The sequence below is a fragment of the Xenopus laevis genome, chromosome 4S (genome assembly GCF_017654675.1).
Source record: "Xenopus laevis strain J_2021 chromosome 4S, Xenopus_laevis_v10.1, whole genome shotgun sequence".
Taxonomy (NCBI): Eukaryota; Metazoa; Chordata; class Amphibia; order Anura; family Pipidae; genus Xenopus; species Xenopus laevis.
In genome coordinates, this window is record NC_054378.1 from 132,535,196 (window position 1) to 132,541,647 (window position 6,452).

General features: G+C 43.9%; 1 long non-coding RNA gene and 1 other non-coding gene across 2 annotated transcripts; both read right to left on the reverse strand.

The window, feature by feature from the left end:
* Positions 1 to 2,593: 2,593 nt before the first annotated feature.
* On the reverse strand, positions 2,594 to 5,521 carry LOC108704423. The gene is made up of 5 exons (XR_001933583.2): positions 5,331 to 5,521; positions 4,685 to 4,833; positions 3,830 to 3,911; positions 3,593 to 3,725; positions 2,594 to 3,492 (listed from the first exon to the last, which is right to left on the reverse strand). It is a non-coding gene; the product is annotated as an uncharacterized LOC108704423 (long non-coding RNA).
* Positions 5,522 to 6,374: 853 nt separating this feature from the next.
* On the reverse strand, positions 6,375 to 6,452 carry LOC121393460. Its single transcript, XR_005961080.1, has one exon. It is a non-coding gene; the product is annotated as a small nucleolar RNA SNORD19 (small nucleolar RNA).

The following is a 6,452-nucleotide window of genomic DNA, read 5'->3' on the forward strand; positions in this document are numbered from 1 at the left end:
CGTTTATATAGTATATCTATACTATCTCAATGGAGATGATTTGTAGAGCAGCAACTTGGGCTACACTAAATACACTTATTTAGCATTACAAGCTGGACGTTTTTTCGGTTTCTCAAGCCCAGTTTGGGCAGTCAGTAATTAGTGATAATAAATAAGTTGTTTCATCATTACTTAGCAATATTTCCCTACCCTACATTACATTGCTTGGGCCTGTACCCATTACTATTCTTTTCATGATGACAGGGATGGGCAGAAGAGAAAACTGTTGTCCTACTTACACAAATCTCCTTTTCTTTCTTCATTCCCTCCCTAATCTTGTTTTGTCTTTCAACTCAATAACAGACTGTTCACAGAAAGGGGAGAGTTTTATGGCCTTGTAACGATTGATCCTTCTGTCTGGGTTTATGGAACCAGAGGGAAATATCCATTAGTAATTGTTTTAATTGTGGTTCTAGGAGTCTCTCGGAAGTAAATCAAACACACCAGCTATGTATAAGCAAAGGTTTATTACATACATAGAATGAAGAAGATCTACATTACCGAATGAGTAAAAGAGCAAAGCAGACAATCTACAACCAAGACTGGGAGATCCCAGAACAGTCAGCAGATTGAATCCCTCAAACGGAGCACGGAAGGTCCTGTGGCAGCACATGTCAACCCCACCGAATGGAGACCCCCAGTTTATTTAGGCTTAGCAAACAATGAGCGCATATAGTATTTTAATCAATAGCTCATATTATTCATATAATGGTTTGGTTAATAACAGATCTTGCTTCCCATGCGCTCATCTGGATCTGGCCAGACTCCCAACAAGCACATCCGCAGCAGAGATCTTATATTAGTTAACTGGTACCTGAATAGCATATTGTGCCCCTATCTATAATAAAGAAGAGTCTGATAAGGGCTTCACAAATCATAAGACATAATACATATGAGAATAATGAACAAGTATTAGGTCATCGAGTTGATTCCTTCCCATGATTTCTCTTGCACAAAGCTTCATTATACAGAATTATAGATTATATGGCCGCCTTGTATACTATGATACAAAGGTTTGTTATACACAATTATAAGGCATAAAGTTGTCTTTTTACACTAAATTGGGCTCAACATACGACATCGGGTTCAACAGTAGAACAGTTCTTTGTGTTATATTTTATACAGTTCTTTCTCAAAGTATTGCCATGAGCTATTGGGTTTAATCAGAGTATTACCATGAGCCATTATTGAAAAAACTCCTATTAATACAGTAATGATGGGCCAAACTGACCCGCTGCACCAAAAATTCACAAAACGGCAAAATTTGGCAAATGCATTAAAGTGTATGGCCGTCTAATGTTTTTGTTGCACGACAATTTTTTTTCCACCATTGTCTACGGCAGGGATCCCCAACCTTTTGAATCCATGAGCAACATTCAGAATAAAAAGGAGTTGGGGAGCAACACAAGCATGAAAAATGTTCTTGGGGTGCCAAATAAGGGCTGTGATTGGCCATTTGGTAGCCCCTATGTGGATTGTCAACCTACATTGAGGCTCTGTTTGGCAGTACAACTGGTTTTTATACAACCAAAACTTGTCTCCAAGCCTGGAATTCAAAAATAATCACCTGCTTTGAGGCCACTGGGAGCAACATCCAAGGGGTCGGAGAGCAACATGTTGCTCACGAGCTACTGGTTGGGGATCACTGGTCTACGGGTATCTTTTTGCGGCTAAATATTTTGCTCATCACTATCCATTAGTGTTTCATGTTGACTTGGAGTATGGCCAGGAACAGAAATCTCAGCACAATTTTCTCTTTTTCTGACCACTTGTTACAGGGCTGCTTCACCCTTATAGTATAGACGAGACCAAGAATAAATTGCTCACTACTCCATACAGAAATGTTGTGCTGGTGTAGAGGAGGTATATAGCTGAATTGTTCAGTATAAAAATCGTATCTAATAATAGCTGTAATCTAATAGGCTGGAGTGAGTGGATGTGTAACATAATAGCCAGAACACTACTTCCTGCTTTTCAGCTCTCTTGCTTTCCACTGATTGGTTACCAGGCAGTAACCAATCAGGGACTTAAAGGGGGGCCACATCTGTTGCTTTTGAATCTGAGCCGAATGCGGAGGATCAATTACAAACTCACTGAACAGTTATGTCCCATGTGGCCCCCCTTATAGTCACTGACTAACTCAGAGTTAGAGGTAGTGTTCTGGCTATTATGTTACACATCCACTCACTCCAGCCTTTATACATTACATTTTTGCCTAACTGACTATATTAGATACATTATTTATTTTGCACAGTCTATTTAGTTACAGTTTTTATTTTCACACTAAACTGTTGCTTTAAGGGTGTGCCTTAATATTACATACCAGTGATATCCCTGCAGGGAGCACTATTTGGTTTTTTTGGGTGTGAACCACTATTAATGTGGGATCTCCACCACAAAGGCCAGAAAATGATGGGCCTCAATACCACAGAAAATGGACAGAGCTAGTTGAAATGAATGTGGAAGATTTTCAAAATCCAATGTATTAGCAATGGACCCAAAGAACTTTGTCATGGGATCAGCCTGCAGATTTGGGTTGAACAGACAAAACAGTAATTTAAATATTTTTATTTAACAGGTGAAATCCAGACTCATTTCACACAAACAAAGCAAATACTGTTATGAGATTCACAGAATCCAGGACATTCTCCATCTGATTTGGCAGAATCTCCAATCCAAGGCCTTGGAACTAGAATACAGGATTCCCAGGGCTCATTCTGTATGTAGGGGCCACACAAGCTGAAAGTGCCAGGGCCAACTGCCTGTAGCCAAGGGTGAGCACTTGTATCTATATAACATACATATATAGGGCTTATAGACCTCCCATGTAATTAGTGTAAACATCTTCCTCATTTACACAGACAGTCTAGTTGACCAATGAGGGCGCAGGACTGTGGGAAGAAACACTCGGCGTGTTTTATACAAAGTCGGTGAAGTCAAAAGCATCAGCAGCCTGATCGAAGGTCACGTTGGGACGCGACACAACAGGACAGAGCTTATACAGCACAGGAGAGCGAATGGAAAACAATGGCAGGAGAATGGGGGAACAATGTAGAAAAGAGGAGGGCACAAGGTATAGGGAAGAGACAGCAGGAGGGAAGGGATAGGGCACCAATTAGCCCAGAGTGTGGATTACATTTACTTATGTAAATCATTTTCTTTTGTTACTTCCAGTGTCTGGGTCTTCACTTCAAAGATCAGAAAATTAGAAAAAAAAAGTCAGATACAGAGACACAAATAGAATGACATTGCCTTGGCTTCTTCTGACATTCATTGTCTCACCTCTTCCTCAACACCAGCATCATCATCTTCATCATCATCATCATCATCTAACTCCTCCTCAATCACCGCTTGTTCTGTTTCTGGATTGGCCAATTGTCTCATCCACGATGGCGCCGGTAGGTCCAACTGACGTGAAGACGACTAGGTTGGCAGAGTTGGGGCATTTTAGGGCTGCATTGAGAGAAAAAAAAATGACTTCCAACATCTGAATGAGGAATAGGCAATAGGTCACCGTGTAGAGCTCGCAGAACTACGTCTCCCAAATACCCACCGTTCAGGGTAGAAGTATTGTCCCAGCTCCTCACTACAGATGCCGCTGCTCATTGCTGCCGTAACCTCTCTAGTGATGTGGGGCTGACAGTCAGGAGATTCAGGGGGGTCGGCAGTAACATTTCATTCTTGCTCTTAGGAAAGACAAATAAACCAGTGGGAGAGTGAGGCCAGTGATTAGACCAGTGTCCCAATATCCCAGCATACACCGCCAGTTATTGTATAACTGATCACTTACCCCATCCAATCATTAAAGAGCAGCCGGCCGCCCCCCTTTCTTCAGCATCTGTACAAGTAACGCGAGACATTCCAGGCTATTCCTGTAGTTGGGAAATGTGTAGTACAACATCAGCTGCAATAAAGGGACAATGATCTCATTGGGGAGCCTGTAGTGCCCCATAGTGGAGACCCCAAATCTCATCTGAGCCAGGGAAGCACTGCATGGCCCCAGCCCAAATAGCAGCTCCTTCCCAGCAACACCCAGGACTGTGTAACCCCCTAAGGTGAAGCTTCTCGAGGGTGGGCCTCAGCCAGTCACAGCTTTATGGACTAAGGGCAGGATCCAGGAGTAAGTGGCAGTTAACTGGCCCAAAGCTCATTCCCTTTAATAAATGACCCCAGAGACAGGACTAAGGCAGACCAGAACCATCCCATTTAGCTTTTTAGGAGGTTAAAGGGCAAGTCAAGCCCAAAATAAAAATGTGCCTAATAAAAGAAAACATCATTCTAAGCAACTTTCCAATGTACATTACACAAGCTCTTGGTGTTATTCGTAAAAACAATTTCTATGGAGAGACATTTGCTTCACTCCTGCAAAAGTCCGAGTTCCCCAGCAGCAAAGACGGGTCTTTTAATCAGCTGCCGTCTTTGGTTGTGTCGACATTCTGAACCAGCAGTGCAGAGAATAGAAAGGGACAGACACTGCTTTCAATAACACATACACAACTTGAAAACCAGAGAAAAACGGATGAAAGTGAAATGCAAACTTGCTTAGAATTAGGGTTTCTTTAATAAGGCAAAATGTATTTAGGGTTAACATTCCCTTTAAGGACCTCTAAATGTGCCCATTGAGCAGAGGCTCAAACAAACTCACCTCCTGTTTGGAGCAATGTTTCAAGATGGCTTCCACTGCTCCCAACCCGTCCACTTTACATTCAAATGCGCTTCTCAACAGGACAGCAACTGGCGCATTCTGGGGCGACACCAACAGGGCAGTCTAATGTGGGGGGCCAGTCGCACCTCCTGAGGGGAAATTCTCGGGGTGTAACATCAGTCACATAACAAGCACTGGACTTGTGGCCCCAAGGTCTGATTCAGAGTTGGATTGGACGGAAGCTCCACAGGAAAGTCAGCACCAATCTCTCATCATCATGTTCACCAGTGACCCAAAACAAACAAAAGCCCAACAGAAACATTAGCGGCACCTTCTGTTCCCCCTCACTAACACTTTGGGTTCTTTAGTCAGAGCTCTCCTTATATCAGAGGCAACGTTCAACCCCCGGCCAGCACTGCACTGATTATGGCACAAAGTGTAGCCTTGTACTTAAACACACACTTCCCACTGGCCAATTGCTTGTAGTCTGCTTGTGCCCCAAATACAACAAACAAGGTAAGACCCCCCCCCCCCCGGGACAATTCTTTAATAAAAGTGCAAATAGTGCAGGTGTGTAGGGGGAAGAGTGCAGCAGTGTATTAGTACAAATAAAACACTTGCCGGTCAATACCAACTCCTCACTTACCAATTACACCAACTTTAATTCCCTCATTGTGGGAGGGGCACAGGCTGTGTAGGATCCTCAGCAAGACCCGCCCCCGGGACATTTGGGGTCTGTGATGAGATCAGCGCTGTTGGGCACCGCTTCTTCCTCTGCTCCATTGTTGAAATAACAGGAAAGGGACAATGAGTTCCTGACGCTGCAGGATCTGAAAAGTAATTGGGTAAATTGTGTGACCCAGGTGACGGGTCAGATCAGAGGGGGTGGGGTCAGATCACAGGGGGTGGGGTCAGATGAGAGAAGCAATCTAGTCATTGGATACATGTAAGTTTCTGCACAATGAAGTGGCTCAGGTACAAACACTCAGTTACCCACACTCTCTCTCTCTCGGTCACACACTAGTCATGAGTTCAAGGCTCAGCAGCCTCACATTCCAAAAGAACAAACTAAAGGTTGGATAAGACGAAAGCCTCAGTTGTACTTCCCTAACCCGTCTCCACTACACCTTGGCCCAATCAGGAGAGAGAGTGACCGGTGCATAAAGGGGCACGTGGATATACTGACAATGGGCCCAGGAATATCATTCTGGAGACAGTGTTCCCAGACAGGCAGAGATAATAGAGAATTTCCCATCAGCTGAAATCAGAGTTGGATCTTGTGCTCAGTCATAAACCAATCAGAATCCAGTTGAATCTTCATGTTTCAGCCCGTGTAGCTGTATAACTGCCAGTGATTATATGGCTGTGACAGTTGCCAGGCAATAGGCAGATAAAGGAGTGAATAAGGAATCACACACACATTATACAAGAACATACCCCTCTCTTATCTGCCACTTGTGCGGCACATCTCAGGACCTGCAGCCATTTCTCTACAATGTCTCTGGGCGCAGGATCTGGAAGAGACAAGGTTAATGGGCAGATGTGCAATAAAATGGCCTGGGGCTCCTTCCTTACACTCAATACTATGCCCAGCGATGGTCTGACCCGACCCCCATATGAATCCCACAATCCCAGGCCGTGCTGCTGAATATCTGCCTCCCTCTCAACAAGCTCTGGAACCAACAGAACGAGACAAGCGGCGATCAGAGTTGGATCTGACAGTCGTCATGGTTACATCAGACTCATTTCAAGTTTCTCCTCATCTCTT